General features: G+C 37.9%; 2 non-coding genes and 2 pseudogenes across 2 annotated transcripts; 2 read left to right on the forward strand and 2 right to left on the reverse strand.

Moving 5' to 3' along the window:
* LOC134326300 (zinc finger protein 850-like) overlaps positions 1-21603 on the forward strand; it is a 150301-nt pseudogene that overhangs the window by 26090 nt on the left and 102608 nt on the right.
* On the forward strand, positions 990-1062 carry trnak-cuu (transfer RNA lysine (anticodon CUU)). Its single transcript has one exon. It is a non-coding gene; the product is annotated as a tRNA-Lys (tRNA).
* Positions 1272-1345, reverse strand: trnan-guu (transfer RNA asparagine (anticodon GUU)). The gene has a single exon. It is a non-coding gene; the product is annotated as a tRNA-Asn (tRNA).
* The window catches only part of LOC134327055 (tripartite motif-containing protein 16-like), a 20681-nt pseudogene continuing 2694 nt past the window's right edge, over positions 3617-21603 (reverse strand).

Consider the following 21603-nt stretch of genomic DNA (forward strand, 5'->3'; position numbering starts at 1 on the left):
TACATAATAAATACATTTATGAATTAAACGTTGTTGTATTTATTATATTTTATGTTGACCGCCGTTTTATAAAAGCAATAAGCCACTTGAGACCGTGCGTTACTGTTATGATTTTAGCACGGGGAAAGAAGTTTTAGGCACTCCCCTTCGCGTCGTGCCAAAAACGTCGTCCCCGTGCTAAAATCACAGTAACGCACGGCCTCTCGTGGCTTATTGCTTTATTAGATGCGCACGAAAACTTTTAGTGTAGATAATGTGATCAGTACCGTAAAACAGGGTTAAGATGCGCACTAAAACTTTTAGTGTAGATAATGTGATCAGTACCGTAAAACAGGGTTTAAATGCGCACTAAAACTTTTAGTGTAGATGTGATCAGTACCGTAAAACAGGGTTTAAATGCGCACTAAAACTTTTAGTGTAGATGTGATCAGTACCGTAAAACAGGGTTTAAATGCGCACTAAAACTTTAAGTAGAATTAGCGTGACCGAGCAAGTCCAGAAGATCTAAAACAAATGCAGCACCCAGTTTCACCCTCAAAAAGCTTCATAAATCTCTTTTCTAGCAAGAAAACTCAATAAAAAACAAGAACACAACAAGAACTCACCACGATTTCTCCACTCAAATGATCCACAGGTGAGTTTAATAACAAGCAGCAGAAACAGCGTCCTGTAATAAGAGTCCCAATACCGCTAGATCCCACTGTCACTCTGTTCATTGTAGTGCTGCTGGGTCCTAGTGCCCTATAGTTCACCTACCATACTGCGCTCCATGTGTCTCCTACATGCAGTAATACCACAGTAATACTCAGTATGAGCAGAAAGACGCGACTAACTTACACTTTTACATTTAGTTCTTATTGTTATATTCTGAATTGTGTTTGTTTGTAAACTGTGAATTAGTTCTTAATCTGGTCGTGATGTTAGTGAATTAAACCTACATCTCTCTGATGATCTGACTGATGAGCTGTCTGTTCTGACCTGCTGCTTAAGCCCGGCTAGCTCAGTCGGTAGAGCATGAGACTCTTAATCTCAGGGTCGTGGGTTCGAGCCCCACGTTGGGTGAGTATCTTCATTTAACGTTTACTGAAACCAAAAGAAGTTCTTCCACTTTGGACAGTCGGTCTCCGGTGACTAATCAGGTGGATATTTGTGCTTGTAGGACTGTTGTTTACTGGATGTTTTCAGTTACTCCACTATTCTGTGGGACTACACATTGTTGTTGTTTCTCATATCCGTTTGATCATCAGGCAGGTTGTGCAATAAAAGACACTCGTCCCTGGGTGGGCTCGAACCACCAACCTTTCGGTTAACAGCCGAACGCGCTAACCGATTGCGCCACAGAGACACATGCACAGATGTTTCATTGGATGGTACACACAGGTCACATGACTTGCTAAGGTTTACCTCAGGCTATACCACCCTGTTCTTCTGCCATCTTTAATTCTGGCTTTATTTCACCTAATGAACGTGGCATGACCTTTATAAATGCTTACAATCAATTTTGTTAATAGCAAAAATACATAAATAAATAAAGAGAGAACTGCTGTGTAATTTAGAGACTAAAAGAAATGTAGACCGTGTAGAATAAAAGTATTAGGAAAGTATGAGGTTAAAAGCATCAGCTTTTATTTATTCTTAAAAGAAAAATACATGAACCTCAGTCATCTCACACGAAGATCTGTTCTGCTCAACAACAGTAAAGCTCTCCATCGTTTCTGTGTGGCAGCTCCATAACTGAAGGGCTGTCAGTGTAGGATCGGGTATGTGGGTATATTCCCTGTCCTTTGTGCACAGGCCGGTTAGTTGGATTGTTCTATAGTGAGTTGGAAGTTAATAGCTGAACTGGCCAGTTAGTTCAGTTGGTTAGCGCGTGGTGCTAATAATGCCAAAGTCGCGGGTTCGATCCACGTATGGGCCACACCCACTTTTGGACTTAAACTAACAAACAAGTGAGCCTTCTCTAACTAGCAGGTCCTATTGACCTGGGCTTCAAATGTCTCTGACAAGTGTGAGCTCTGTGTACTTTGGTCAGTGGAAGTAGTTTTATAGCTTTATAAAAACATTGTACTTACTTACTATTTCCATTCTTGCAGGAGTGTGGGTTTACCTTCCACTTCAATAGTGAGGCGTGTCCAGCCCTGCTACACAAACTGTCATTTTTGTCCCTGTTAAAAACTTTAGCTTAGATAAAGCAAATACAGACACATTTAAAATGTTCATCTGTTATTACAAGTCTAAAGTTGCATAAAACAAATGTTTGCACAAATAATATAAAACCAAAGTACAAAATAAACATTTCACTTATTTTAATTATCTCACAAATCACTTCTCAGTTTTAAAGGTCAAAGGCAGCAGCATCTTTTAGATCAGAACAGCTATTAACATTAAATATCACTAAAGAGGAAATCCTGAAGACAGCAATGTAAACCTTTCATTTAAATACAAGCTGCAGTAAAGTTACATAGTTGACCCATGGTAAAAAAAAGAACCTCGCTGGGTTGTTGTAAGAACTCGGGGCAGTGATAGCTCAGTGGTTAATGTACTGGACTAGTAATCAAAAGGTTGCCGGTTCGAGCCTCACCACCACCAAGTTGCCACTGTTGGGCCCCTGAGCAAGGCCCTTAACCCTCAATTGCTCAAAATTGTGTTCAGTCATAATTGTAAGCCGCTTTGGATAAAAGCGTCTGCTAAATGCCGAAAACGAAAACTAACTCAGCACAATGATTAAACTGCACAACCCAACAAGTAAAAATAACCCTTCATGTGTTCTGTCCAATATTTACACAGTACTGGGTTGCCAAATAACACATTTTCACCCGCATTAGGCCTTTTCTTTCCTGTATACCAAAAACAGTCGCCATTGCAGGTCTACAACACGTTACAAAAACACTTGGGACAGAAGAGTCATAAACACTCTCTAGTCTTTATATATTATAAAAATAAAATAATTGTAATAGTAATAAAGTCCCAAATTTGTACCAAAGCAACAAGCTGTAATTTATTTCTAGCACCACTAGATGGGAACGATCTCTGTACAACATTTTGAACTTCACTTTAAAAGTCAGTTCAATGTGTTTTACTGTAGTAAAAATTAAAGTATCAGCTGATCTTTAACCCAAACCAAACCATCAGGAATTTGTTGTTAGGAGCTGAGTTACATTACATCTTGTTCAATAGGTACAGATTTGTGACTTTATTATTATTAATGTATTTTTTATTCTTTTTAATACTATTTGCATTATTTTATTTGCATTTTTCATACTGTCCCACCTTTTCTGATTTGGGGTTATAACAGACTTGGGAAGAAAGAAGTTTGAGGTGAAAATTATCACATTTACCATTTTGTAATGTACAGAAATTTTCTCTTTTATGTTTTTAAATATTCAGTTTGTCTTTTATTTAATTTAGTTTTAATATCTGAATCCATTTAGATGATAAATGTTTAAGAAAAGAAGAAATCAGGAAAGGGGGTAAATACTTTTTCACAGCACTGAATAAATGGTGGTTAATAAATTGAAAAAGAAAATCTTCATAAATGTATCACTGCCTCACAGATTCTAAAATCACTCAAACAGTTTAATGTTACACTTTCATGTAAATTTTACATTTAATTTGTTCAATCTGACAGTTTCACTTCTGATCCTAAACAAACCCAAAACCCCGGGTAGAGGAGCTGAGTGAACGTGGTCTGAACTCTGTGGATGAGCTTCATTGTATCAGAGACGCTGTAGAAGGACAGAGTTCCTGCTTCATAATCCACATACACTCCTATTCTAGAGGAACTCGGCATTATGGGAATTTTAGTGTCTTTGTTATTGTGCAGGAATGAAAATCTGGATGGAGAACAGAACAAACTCCAGGACTGATCATTCCGTCCAAACAAACACTCATAACCACGTCCCTTCCTGCTGATGCTTTTATATGACACTGCTATAAAAACCCCATCATCCCCACTCCACTCAACCTCCCAGTAACAGCGTCCACTCACACTCTCTCTACACACAACCTGGTAGCGAACATCAAATCTATCTGGATGATCAGGATACGACTGTAATGTTCCACTGCAGGTCACCACTTTGTTCTCCTCAGACAGACGGAGGTTTTTATTTACTGTGTTTGGATCCAGTGTGAACCGACAAACATCTGGAGAGGAAACACAAAATAAACCAATTAACATAGAAGAGAGAGAGAGAGAGAGAGAGAGAGAGAGAGAGAGAGAGAGAGAGTGTACAGTGTGTGTGTGTGTGTGTGTGTGTGTGTGTGTGTGTGTAGTGTTCGTGTGTACAGTGTGTGTGTGTGTACAGTGTGTGTGTGTGTGTAATTATACATAGCAACACACAATCCAAACACACACAAACCCTACACATACACACAATCACACACACATTACACAAACACTACACAAACACACACATTACACAAACACCACACACACAAACACACAAAATACACAAACACACATTACACATACACACAAATACTACACAAACACACATACACAATAAAAAACACTACAAAAATGCATACAAACCCTACACAATCACACAAACCCTACACATCACACAAACCCTACACAATCAAACAAACCCTACACAATCACACAAACCCTACACAATCACACAAACCCTACACAATCAAACCCTACACAATCACACAAACCCTACACAATCAAACAAACCCTACACCATCACACAAACCCTACACAATCACACAAACACTACACAATCACACAAACCCTACACAATCACACAAACCCTACACAATCACACAAACCCTACACAATCACAGAAACCCTACACAATCAAACCCTACACAATCAAACACTACACAATCACACAAACCCTACACAATCACACAAACCCTACACAATCAAACAAACCCTACACAATCACACCCTACACAATCAAACACTACACAATCAAACCCTACACAATCACACAAACCCTACACAATCACACAAACCCTACACAATCACAGAAACCCTACACAATCAAACCCTACACAATCAAACACTACACAATCACACAAACCCTACACAATCACACAAACCCTACACAATCAAACAAACCCTACACAATCAAACCCTACACAATCAAACACTACACAATCAAACCCTACACAATCACACAAACCCTACACAATCAAACAAACCCTACACAATCACACCCTACACAATCAAACACTACACGATCACACAAACCCTACACAATCAAACAAACCCTACACCATCACACAAACCCTACACAATCACACAAACCCTACACAATCAAACCCTACACAATCACACAAACCCTAAACAATCACACAAACCCTACACAGTCAAACACTACACAATCAAACCCTACACAATCACACAAACCCTACACAATTACACAAACCCTACACAATCACAAACCCTACACAATCAAACAAACCCTACACAATCACACAAACCCTACACAATCACACCCTACACAATCAAACACTACACAATCACACAAACCCTACACAATCAAACAAACCCTACACCATCACACAAACCCTACACAATCAAACACTACACAATCAAACCCTACACAATCACACAAACCCTACACAATCACACAAGCCCTACACAATCACACAAACCCTACACAATCAAACAAACCCTACACAATCACACGAACCCTACACAATCAAACCCTACACAATCAAACACTACACAATCACACAAACCCTACACAATCACTGCACAATCACACAAACTACACAATCACACAAACCCTACACAATCACACAAACCCTACACAATCACACAAACCCTACACAATCAAACACTACACAATCACACAAACCCTACACAATCAAACACTACACAATCAAACCCAACACAATCCCACAAACCCTACACAATCACACAAACCCTACACAATCAAACAAACCCTACACAATCACACAAACCCTACACAATCACACAAACCCTACACAATCAAACACTACACAAACACTGCACAATCACACAAACCCTACACAATCATACAAACCCTACACAATTACACAAACCCTACACAATCAAACACTACACAATTAAACATTACACGATCACACAAACCCTACACAATCAAACACTACACAAACACTGCACAATCACACAAACCCTACACAATCACACAAACGCTACACAATCAAACAAACCCTACACAATCACACAAACCCTACACAATCAAACACTACACGATCACACAAACCCTACACAATCAAACACTACACAAACACTGCACAATCACACAAACCCTACACAACCACACAAACCCTACACAATCAAACACTACACAATCACACAAACCCTACACAATCAAACACTACACGATTAAAATCTACACAATCACACAAACCCTACACAATTACACAAACCCTACACAATCAAATACTACACAATCACACAAAAACTACACAATCACACAAACCCTACACAATCAAACACTACACAATCACACAAACCCTACACAATCAAACACTACACAATCACACAAACCCTACACAATCACACACTACACAATCAAACACTACACAATAAAAAAAACCTACACAATCACACAAACCCTACACAAACACTACACAATCACACAAACCCTACACAATCACACAAACCCTACACAATCACACACTACACAATCAAACACTACACAATCAAACAAACCCAACACAATCACACAAACCCTACACAATCAAACACTACACAATCACACAAACCATACACAATCACACTAACCCTACACAATCACACACTACACAATCAAACACTACACAATTAAACAAACCCTACACAATCACACAAACCCTACACAATCAACCAAACCCTACACAATCACACAAACCCTACACCATCAAACAAACCCTACACAATCACACAAACCATACACAATCAAACAAACCCTACACAATCAAACATTACACAATCAAACACTACACAATCACACAAACCCTACACAATCAAACACTACACAATCACACAAACCCTACACAATCACACAAACCCTACACAATCAAACACTACACAATCAAGCAAACACTACACAATCACACAAAACCTACACAATCAAACCCTACACAATCGAACAAACCCTACACAGTCAAACAATACACAATCACACAAACCCTACACCATCACACAAACCCTACACAATCAAATAAACCCTACACCATCACACAAACCCTACACAATCAAAAAAAACCTACACCATCACACAAACCCTACACAATCAAATAAACCCTACACCATCACACAAACCCTACACAATCACACAAACCCTACACAATCACACAAACCCTACACCATCAAACAAACCCTACACAATCACACAAACCCTACACCATCAAACAAACCCTACACAATCACACAATCACACACACATTACACAAACACTACACAAACACACACATTACACAAACACCACACACACAAACACACAAAATACACAAACACACATTACACATACACACAAATACTACACAAACACACATACACAATAAAAAACACTACAAAAATGCATACAAACCCTACACAATCACACAAACCCTACACAATCACACAAACCCTACACAATCAAACCCTACACAATCACACAAACCCTACACAATCAAACAAACCCTACACCATCACACAAACCCTACACAATCACACAAACCCTACACAATCAAACACTACACAATCACACAAACCCTACACAATCACACAAACCCTACACAATCACACAAACCCTACACAATCACAGAAACCCTACACAATCAAACCCTACACAATCAAACACTACACAATCAAACCCTACACAATCACACAAACCCTACACAATCAAACAAACCCTACACAATCACACCCTACACAATCAAACACTACACGATCACACAAACCCTACACAATCAAACAAACCCTACACCATCACACAAACCCTACACAATCACACAAACCCTACACAATCAAACCCTACACAATCACACAAACCCTAAACAATCACACAAACCCTACACAGTCAAACACTACACAATCAAACCCTACACAATCACACAAACCCTACACAATTACACAAACCCTACACAATCACAAACCCTACACAATCACACAAACCCTACACAATCACACCCTACACAATCAAACACTACACAATCACACAAACCCTACACAATCAAACAAACCCTACACCATCACACAAACCCTACACAATCAAACACTACACAATCAAACCCTACACAATCACACAAACCCTACACAATCACACAAGCCCTACACAATCACACAAACCCTACACAATCAAACAAACCCTACACAATCACACGAACCCTACACAATCAAACCCTACGCAATCAAACACTACACAATCACACAAACCCTACACAATCACTGCACAATCACACAAACTACACAATCACACAAACCCTACACAATCACACAAACCCTACAAAATAACACAAACCCTACACAATCAAACACTACACAATCACACAAACCCTACACAATCAAACAAACCCTACACCATCACACAAACCCTACACAATCAAACACTACACAATCAAACACTACACAATCACACAAACCCTACACAATCACACAAACCCTACATAATCACACAAACCCTACACAATCACACAAACCCTACACAATTAAACACTACACAATCACACAAACCCTACACAATCAAACAAACCCTACACAATCACACAAACCCTACACAATCACACAAACACTACACAATCAAACAAACCCTACACAATCACACAAACCCTGCACAATCAAACAAACCCTACACAATCACACAAACCCTACACCATCAAACAAACCCTACACAATCACACAAACCCTACACAATCAAACAAACCCTACACAATCAAATATTACACAATCAAACACTACACAATCACACAAACCCAACACAATCACACAAACCCTACACAATCAAACACTACACAATCACACAAACCCTACACAATCAAACACTACACAATCAAGCAAACACTACACAATCACACAAACCCTACACAATCAAACCCTACACAATCGAACAAACCCTACACAATCAAACACTACACAATCACACAAACCCTACACCATCACACAAACCCTACACAATCAAATAAACCCTACACCATCACACAAACCCTACACAATCAAATAAACCCTACACCATCACACAAACCCTACACAATCAAATAAACCCTACACCATCACACAAACCCTACACAATCAAATAAACCCTACACAATCACACAAACCCTACACCATCAAACAAACCCTACACAATCACACAAACCCTACACAGTCACACAAACACTACACAATCAAACAAACCCTACACAATCACACAAACCCTACACAATCAAACAAACCCTACACAATACACACACTACTCAAACACAAATATTACTCAAACACACACACACTACTCAAACACACAAATACTGCACAAACACACACATACTACTCAAACACACAAATACTGCTCAAACACAAATATTACTCAAACACACACAAATACTGCTCAAACACACACATACTACTCAAACACACAAATACTGCTCAAACACACACATACTACTCAAACACAAATATTACTCAAAAACACAAATACTGCTCAAACACACACACATACTACTCAAACACACAAATACTGCTCACACAAATACTGCTCAAACACACATACTACTCAAACACACAAATACTGCTCAAACACACACATATACTACTCAAACACACACACATACTACTCAAACACACAAATACTGCTCACACAAATACTGCTCAAACACACGCATACTACTCAAACACACAAATGCTGCTCAAACACACAAATACTACTTAAACACACACATACTACTCAAACACACAAATACTGCTCAAACACAAATATTACTCAAACACACACAAATACTGCTCAAACACACACATACTACTCAAACACACACATACTACTCAAACACACAAATACTGCACAAACACACACATACTACTCAAACACACAAATACTGCTCAAACACAAATATTACTTAAACACACACAAATACTGCTCAAACACACACATACTACTCAAACACACAAATACTGCTCAAACACACACATACTACTCAAACACACAAATACTGCTCAAACACACACATACTACTACTCAAACACACAAATACTGCTCAAACACAAATATTACTCAAACACACACAAATACTGCTCAAACACACACATACTACTCAAACACACAAATACTACTCAAACACACACATACTACTCAAACACAAATATTACTCAAACACACAAATACTGCTCAAACACACACATACTACTCAAACACAAATATTACTCAAACACACAAATACTGCTCAAACACAAATATTACTCAAACACACACAAATACTGCTCAAACACACACATACTACTCAAACACACAAATACTGCTCAAACACACACATATACTACTCAAACACACACATACTACTCAAACATACACATATACTACTTAAACACACACACATACTACTCAAACACACAAATACTGCTCACACAAATACTGCTCAAACACACACATACTACTCAAACACACAAATACTGCTCAAACACACACATATACTACTCAAACACACACATACTACTCAAACACACACATACTACTCAAACACACAAATACTGCTTAAACACACACATACTACTCAAACACACATACTACTCAAACACACAAATATTACTCAAACACACAAATACTGTTCAAACACACACATACTACTCAAACACACACATACTACTCAAACACACAAATATTACTCAAACACACAAATACTGCTCAAACACACACATACTACTCAAACACACACATACTACTCAAACACACACATACTGCTCAAACACACAAATACTGCACAAACACACACATACTATTCAAATACACACATACTACTCAAACACACAAATACTGCTCAAACACACACACACTACTCAAACACACAAATACTGCTCAAACACACACATACTACTTAAACACACAAATACTACTCAAACACACAAATACTACTCAAACACAAATATTACTTGTAGTATTGTACACTACACAAACACACACATTTGTTACAAACACTACACAAACAAACACACAAATACATTACACAAGCACAGACAAACCCTACACATACTCACACAGACACTACACAAATACACAGACACCAACATTTACAAATGCACACAAATGCTACACAAACTAATGAAAACTACACAAACACACAAATGTTACACAAACACACAAAAACACTACACAGACATATAGAAACACCCCACAAACATGACACATTCACAAACAGTACACAGACACACACCAGCAACATACAATCCAACAACAAACACAACGTCATGCTAATAAAGCTTTTTGAATTGTGTTTCAGTGTGTGTGTGTGTGTGTGTGTGCACATATGAGTGTGTGTGTGTCTGTTAATGTGTGTGTAAGTGTGAATGTGTGTAAACGTGTGTGAGAGGGTGTGTCTGTGTAAACACACAAATACTACTCAAACACACAAATACTGCTCAAACACACACATACTGCTCAAACACACAAATACTGCACAAACACACAAATACTGCTCAAACACACACATACTACTCAAACACACACATACTGCTCAAACACACACATACTACTCAAACACTTGTGTAATGTATTTGTGTGTTTGTTTGTGTAGTGTTTGTAACAAATGTGTGTGTTTGTGTAGTGTACAATACTACAAGTAATATTTGTGTTTGAGTAGTATTTGTGTGTTTGAGTAGTATTTGTGTGTTTATTATACTGCTCAAACACACACATACTACTCAAACACACACATACTGCTCAAACACACAAATACTGCACAAACACACACACACTACTCAAACACACAAATAATGCTCAAACACACACATACTACTCAAACACACAAATACTGCACAAACACACAAATACTGCTCAAACACACACATACTGCTCAAACACACAAATACTGCACAAACACACAAATACTGCTCAAACACACACATACTGCTCAAACACACACATACTACTCAAACACACAAATACTACTCAAACACACAAATACTGCTCAAACACACACATACTACTCAAACACACACATACTGCTTAAACACACAAATACTGCACAAACACACACACACTACTCAAACACACAAATACTGCTCAAACACACACATACTACTCAAACACACAAATACTGCTCAAACACACACATACTACTCAAACACACAAATACTGCTCAAACACAAATATTACTCAAACACACAAATACTGCTCAAACACACACATACTACTCAAACACACAAATACTGCTCAAACACAAATATTACTCATACACACAAATACTGCTCAAACACACACATACTACTCAAACACACAAATACTGCTCAAACACACACATACTACTCAAACACACAAATACTGCTCAAACACACACATACTACTCAAACACACAAATACTGCTCAAACACACACATACTACTCAAACACACACATACTACTCAAACACACAAATACTGCTCAAACACACACATACTACTCAAACACACAAATACTGCTCAAACACACATACTACTCAAACACACAAATACTGCTCACACACATACTACTCAAACACACACATACTACTCAAACACACACACACTACTCAAACACACACACACTACTCAAACACACACATACTACTCAAACACACAAATACTGCTCAAACACACACATACTACTCAAACACACAAATACTGCTCAAACACACATACTACTCAAACACACAAATACTGCTCACACACATACTACTCAAACACACACATACTACTCAAACACACAAATACTGCTCAAACACACACATACTACTCAAACACACAAATACTGCTCAAACACACATACTACTCAAACACACAAATACTGCTCACACACATACTACTCAAACACACACATACTACTCAAACACACACATACTGCTCAAACACACAAATACTGCACAAACACACACATACTATTCAAATACACACATACTACTCAAACACACAAATACTGCTCAAACACACACACACTACTCAAACACACAAATACTGCTCAAACACACACATACTACTTAAACACACAAATACTACTCAAACACACAAATACTACTCAAACACAAATATTACTTGTAGTATTGTACACTACACAAACACACACATTTGTTACAAACACTACACAAACAAACACACAAATACATTACACAAGCACAGACAAACCCTACACATACTCACACAGACACTACACAAATACACAGACACCAACATTTACAAATGCACACAAATGCTACACAAACTAATGAAAACTACACAAACACACAAATGTTACACAAACACACAAAAACACTACACAGACATATAGAAACACCCCACAAACATGACACATTCACAAACAGTACACAGACACACACCAGCAACATACAATCCAACAACAAACACAACGTCATGCTAATAAAGCTTTTTGAATTGTGTTTCAGTGTGTGTGTGTGTGTGTGTGTGTGCACATATGAGTGTGTGTGTGTCTGTTAATGTGTGTGTAAGTGTGAATGTGTGTAAACGTGTGTGAGAGGGTGTGTCTGTGTAAACACACAAATACTACTCAAACACACAAATACTGCTCAAACACACACATACTGCTCAAACACACAAATACTGCACAAACACACAAATACTGCTCAAACACACACATACTACTCAAACACACACATACTGCTCAAACACACACATACTACTCAAACACTTGTGTAATGTATTTGTGTGTTTGTTTGTGTAGTGTTTGTAACAAATGTGTGTGTTTGTGTAGTGTACAATACTACAAGTAATATTTGTGTTTGAGTAGTATTTGTGTGTTTGAGTAGTATTTGTGTGTTTATTATACTGCTCAAACACACACATACTACTCAAACACACACATACTGCTCAAACACACAAATACTGCACAAACACACACACACTACTCAAACACACAAATAATGCTCAAACACACACATACTACTCAAACACACAAATACTGCACAAACACACAAATACTGCTCAAACACACACATACTGCTCAAACACACAAATACTGCACAAACACACAAATACTGCTCAAACACACACATACTGCTCAAACACACACATACTACTCAAACACACAAATACTACTCAAACACACAAATACTGCTCAAACACACACATACTACTCAAACACACACATACTGCTTAAACACACAAATACTGCACAAACACACACACACTACTCAAACACACAAATACTGCTCAAACACACACATACTACTCAAACACACAAATACTGCTCAAACACACACATACTACTCAAACACACAAATACTGCTCAAACACAAATATTACTCAAACACACAAATACTGCTCAAACACACACATACTACTCAAACACACAAATACTGCTCAAACACAAATATTACTCATACACACAAATACTGCTCAAACACACACATACTACTCAAACACACAAATACTGCTCAAACACACACATACTACTCAAACACACAAATACTGCTCAAACACACACATACTACTCAAACACACAAATACTGCTCAAACACACACATACTACTCAAACACACACATACTACTCAAACACACAAATACTGCTCAAACACACACATACTACTCAAACACACAAATACTGCTCAAACACACATACTACTCAAACACACAAATACTGCTCACACACATACTACTCAAACACACACATACTACTCAAACACACACACACTACTCAAACACACACACACTACTCAAACACACACATACTACTCAAACACACAAATACTGCTCAAACACACACATACTACTCAAACACACAAATACTGCTCAAACACACATACTACTCAAACACACAAATACTGCTCACACACATACTACTCAAACACACACATACTACTCAAACACACAAATACTGCTCAAACACACACATACTACTCAAACACACAAATACTGCTCAAACACACATACTACTCAAACACACAAATACTGCTCACACACATACTACTCAAACACACACATACTACTCAAACACACACATACTGCTCAAACACACAAATACTGCACAAACACACACATACTATTCAAATACACACATACTACTCAAACACACAAATACTGCTCAAACACACACACACTACTCAAACACACAAATACTGCTCAAACACACACATACTACTTAAACACACAAATACTACTCAAACACACAAATACTACTCAAACACAAATATTACTTGTAGTATTGTACACTACACAAACACACACATTTGTTACAAACACTACACAAACAAACACACAAATACATTACACAAGCACAGACAAACCCTACACATACTCACACAGACACTACACAAATACACAGACACCAACATTTACAAATGCACACAAATGCTACACAAACTAATGAAAACTACACAAACACACAAATGTTACACAAACACACAAAAACACTACACAGACATATAGAAACACCCCACAAACATGACACATTCACAAACAGTACACAGACACACACCAGCAACATACAATCCAACAACAAACACAACGTCATGCTAATAAAGCTTTTTGAATTGTGTTTCAGTGTGTGTGTGTGTGTGTGTGTGCACATATGAGTGTGTGTGTGTCTGTTAATGTGTGTGTAAGTGTGAATGTGTGTAAACGTGTGTGAGAGGGTGTGTCTGTGTAAACACACAAATACTACTCAAACACACAAATACTGCTCAAACACACACATACTGCTCAAACACACAAATACTGCACAAACACACAAATACTGCTCAAACACACACATACTACTCAAACACACACATACTGCTCAAACACACACATACTACTCAAACACACAAATACTACTCAAACACACAAATACTGCTCAAACACACACATACTACTCAAACACACACATACTGCTCAAACACACAAATACTGCACAAACACACACACACTACTCAAACACACAAATAATGCTCAAACACACACATACTACTCAAACACAAATACTGCACAAACACACAAATACTGCTCAAACACACACATACTGCTCAAACACACAAATACTGCACAAACACACAAATACTGCTCAAACACACACATACTGCTCAAACACACACATACTACTCAAACACACAAATACTACTCAAACACACAAATACTGCTCAAACACACACATACTACTCAAACACACACATACTGCTTAAACACACAAATACTGCACAAACACACACACACTACTCAAACACACAAATACTGCTCAAACACACACATACTACTCAAACACACAAATACTGCTCAAACACACACATACTACTCAAACACACAAATACTGCTCAAACACAAATATTACTCAAACACACAAATACTGCTCAAACACACACATACTACTCAAACACACAAATACTGCTCAAACACAAATATTACTCATACACACAAATACTGCTCAAACACACACATACTACTCAAACACACAAATACTGCTCAAACACACACATACTACTCAAACACACAAATACTGCTCAAACACACACATACTACTCAAACACACAAATACTGCTCAAACACACACATACTACTCAAACACACACATACTACTCAAACACACAAATACTGCTCAAACACACACATACTACTCAAACACACAAATACTGCTCAAACACACACATACTACTCAAACACACAAATACTGCTCAAACACACACATACTACTCAAACACACAAATACTGCTCAAACACACACATACTACTCAAACACACAAATACTGCTCAAACACACACATACTACTCAAACACACAAATACTGCTCAAACACACATACTACTCAAACACACAAATACTGCTCACACACATACTACTCAAACACACACATACTACTCAAACACACACACACTACTCAAACACACACACACTACTCAAACACACACATACTACTCAAACACACAAATACTGCTCAAACACACACATACTACTCAAACACACAAATACTGCTCAAACACACATACTACTCAAACACACAAATACTGCTCACACACATACTACTCAAACACACACATACTACTCAAACACACAAATACTGCTCAAACACACACATACTACTCAAACACACAAATACTGCTCAAACACACATACTACTCAAACACACAAATACTGCTCACACACATACTACTCAAACACACACATACTACTCAAACACACACATACTACTCAAACACACACATACTACTTAAACACACACATACTACTCAAACACACACATACTACTTAAACACACAAATACTACTCAAACACACAAATACTACTCAAACACAAATATTACTTGTAGTATTGTACACTACACAAACACACACATTTGTTACAAACACTACACAAACAAACACACAAATACATTACACAAGCACAGACAAACCCTACACATACTCACACAGACACTACACAAATACACAGACACCAACATCTACAAATGCACACAAATGCTACACAAACTAATGAAAACTACACAAACACACAAATGTTACACAAACACACAAAAACACTACACAGACATATAGAAACACCCCACAAACATGACACATTCACAAACAGTACACAGACACACACCAGCAACATACAATCCAACAACAAACACAACGTCATGCTAATAAAGCTTTTTGAATTGTGTTTCAGTGTGTGTGTGTGTGTGTGTGTGCACATATGAGTGTGTGTGTGTCTGTTAATGTGTGTGTAAGTGTGAATGTGTGTAAACGTGTGTGAGAGGGTGTGTCTGTGTAAATGTGTGTTGGTGTATGTTAGTGTGTGTGTGTGTGTGTGTGTGTGTGTGTGTGGTTTTTTTAAGGGTTTCTGTGACTGACTCATTCAACTGGCCCACGACGACCAATCCACTTTTGGAAAAACTCAGGGAACGTGCCAGCTTTCCTAGTGGATTGGTCGTCGTGGGCCAGTTGAATGGCCCCCAAGGTCTCCCGATCTGACCCCCTTAGACTTTTATCTTTGGGGTCATCTGAAGGCAATTGTCTATGCTGTGAAAATACGAGATGTGCAGCACCTGAAACTACGGATACTGGAAGCCTGTGCTAGCATTTCTTCTGCGGTGTTGCTATCAGTGTGTGAAGAGTGGGAGAAGAGGGTTGCATTGACAATCCAACACAATGGGCAGCACTTTGAACACATTTTATAAGTGGTCAGAAACTTGTAAATAACTCATGAAAGAATAAAGTTAAAACCAAGCACACCATTGTTTTTCTTGTGAAATTCTCAATAAGTTTGATGTGTCACATGACCCTCTTCCCATTGAAAAAACTAAAGTTGGATACAAAATGGCCGACTTCAAAATGGCCGCCATGGTCACCACCCATCTTGAAAAGTTTTCCCCCTCCCATATACTAATGTGCCACAAACAGGAAGTTAATATTACCAACCATTCCCATTTTATTTAGGTGTATCCATATAAATGGCCCACCCTGTATATCAGAAAAAGTTACAAAGTCAATCCTAAGATTTTAGTACTTTAGCGAACCACAGTAAGAGCCATGATCTCTAAATGACACTTGGAACAGTTAAGATTGCTTCAGGAGCTCATCAATGTCTTATCAAGGAAAACATACAAGAACCCAGACAAACATTTAGGAAACCGCAGGACCTGCTGACCTCAATTTAAATCTGATTTAATGATTCCAGTATTAGAAGGAAACTGAGCACAAATAAAATCCATGAGAGAGTCACAAGGTAAAATCACTGTTAACTAAGAGGAACATAAAGCCTCGCCTCTCATTTACCAATATAAGAACCTTAATGACCCTCAAGCTTTTTGGTGATGATGTTCTGTGAACTGATGAGTCAGAATTCTTATACTTGCAATGAAGCTAAAACAGCATTTTACAATAAAAACATCTTACTAACAGTCAGTCATGGTGGTGGTTGTGTGATGGTGTTTCAGGACTAAAGAAGAACGTTTGGTCATCAGTTCATGATTTAAAGATTAAACACTCGTGCAATATAAAAACACAACAATTCCATATAACAAGAGCAGATCTGTGTTAAAAGGAAATAAAGTTTAGGTTTTGGACTTAATCAGATTTAGACTTAAACCAGACTGAGCTGCTGTAGCATCTGAACTAGTAACGTGACAAATATGTAAAAATACAGATAACTGGGGGGGTGCAAATACTTTTTCACTGCACTGTGTATGTTTGTGTGATTGTGAGAAACTTACAGTGTAGAAAATCTTCTCTGATTTCACCTTCAGGAGGTGAAGTAATCCAGACTTTCTTCACTGCAGAAAGAGTAACAGTACAATCACTTATCACAGTAAATGCATATTTGCACCAGAAATTGTCGCAGGTACCGCCAGTAAGAAGTTTGGCATGTTCTCCTAGTGTTCGTCTAAAGTGACCTTAATTCTAAGTTACTGACCAAGTGTGAGTGTATTTCATTCAACCCTGGACTTACTGTGACCATGACCAGTACTGGGTTAATGAGTAAATGAATGATGTTGTTAGATGTAAAATCTTCATGTTGGTGGATTTGATTGTTTTGTTTGATGTTTGAGTACCGAAACATTTTGGAGACAATGGAACACTGAGGGCTTGAACTCACCTTCATCTGGTATCTTCTCACACTGCTCTTTCCAGAATTCTTCTACTTTCTCTCTCAGCTGAGATACAGACTTTGTAACATCATCAAATGAGAGGAAAGGACTGATTGTGATGGTGGCTGATTCAGCAGATCCAGCAGGAGCCGAGAAAGACTGAAAATTCTACATCCAGACAGATAATGTTCACAGAATTAGATTAAACTAATAAAATAATAAACTTGTTTTTGTAAAACTGTCGGTACAAGGACAAATTTAGACTACTGCGAAGATTGTAAAATGTTCCAAAAACATCTTAAACAGATAATCCAGCTGTGTTTGGGTATAAAAGTAACATTCAGGTATAGACCAGTTTTTATGAGCAACGACTCTAAAATGCATAATTAAATAATCCTACAGTTTAAACACAACATTCTTCATTCAGCAACACCAGTCCTGTAATTACACTACCTGTCCACTAGAGGCACCATTACCTAAATATTGAACCCAATCTTTTATTGTCTGCATCATGTGTTTCTAAAACCAGCAGATGTTTACAAGTCACAAAATACTATTTCTTATCTTTTTGATGTTACTGTCATCAAGTTTTTTAACATTCTGAACATATTTTATTACTTGGACTGGTGCAGCAATAATATAATTATTATTAGTGCTGTTACCTGGAGGAAATGGACGGGATCCTCTGTGTGTGAAAGCTGTTCCAGTTCAGCATCTTTCCTCTTCAGCTCTACAATCTGCTGCTCCACCTGGACTTTCAGGACTTTTTCAGCTCGACTTACTTCTGCTGTCTCTCGATCTCTGATCAGATCTTTTAGCTCAGAGCATCTTCTGTTAATTGAGTTGATTAGTTCAGTACAGATCATCTCAATGTTCTTCACTGCTGTCTGTGCAGAACACTGTTAGAGGATTCAGAAAGAGAAAACGTTTCTTACTTTGATATTTGTCAATTCTTTACATTCATATGTAGCTACTGGTCAGACTAAGACTTTCATCACCCATAGCTTGGTGATGGTGCTAAATGGCTTGAGTGTCAGGAAACAACAGCATGGCCAGGACTGGGAAAACCAATGTAGTGATCTTCTCAAGTCTTCACCAGAAATCTTACACGGTAATTACGGCAACAATCAATAATCTTTTTGGGTGGCTCAGTCCTAATCTGATCTTATCAGACTTATAATTATTAGAACAACCTCAGAATTGCTGTACAGCATCAATCACCAACTAACCAGGCAGAATTTAAAGTTTTTTTTTTTAATTCATGAACAAAAATGCTCCATTACTTGCAAAGTTACCTGAGATATAAAATATCTCATTTTTAATGGAGATTGGTTTAATGGAGGAGAGTCGGACTGATCCTGAGAGCTTTTTGTTTATAAAACTTACCTTGTGAGACTCCACAGCATTTATCAGCTCACAAAGTTCCTTCTCTCTGTTCTGGATTTTCTCCTGGAATTTTCTCTGGATCTCCAGCAGCTGCTTCTACACAGAATAACAATTCAGGATTTACTTGTATTGTGTACGAGCACCACATAAACAACGTCAGTGTAAATGATAATGAGTTGGTACTTCTTAAAGAGAGCTGTATAAAATATTTTACCTGTTTCTCAGTTCTTTCTGCTGCAGCTGATATTGTATCATGTCCTTTATGATCATCCATGGTACACAACACACAGATACACTGCTGATCAGTACGACAGTAAACCTTAAGCAGTTCATCATGCTGAGAGCAGATCTGATCCTGGAGTCGTCTGGAGGCTTTAACCAGCTTGTGATTCTTATAAACAGGAATTCGATAATGAGGCTGAAGGTGAGTTTCACAGAATGAGGCCAAACACACCAGACAGGATTTAACAGCTTTGCATTTTTTCTCTGTACAGAAATCACATCTTCAGGTCCAGCAGAACAGTGACCAGGATGTGGAGCTTGAAGTTCTGTTTTCTTCAGTTTCTCCACAACTCCAGCCAGAATTGTGTTTCTCCTCACAACAGGTCATCTGTCTCGCGTGTGT

Source organism: Trichomycterus rosablanca, chromosome 14, assembly GCF_030014385.1.
Source record: "Trichomycterus rosablanca isolate fTriRos1 chromosome 14, fTriRos1.hap1, whole genome shotgun sequence".
Taxonomy (NCBI): Eukaryota; Metazoa; Chordata; class Actinopteri; order Siluriformes; family Trichomycteridae; genus Trichomycterus; species Trichomycterus rosablanca.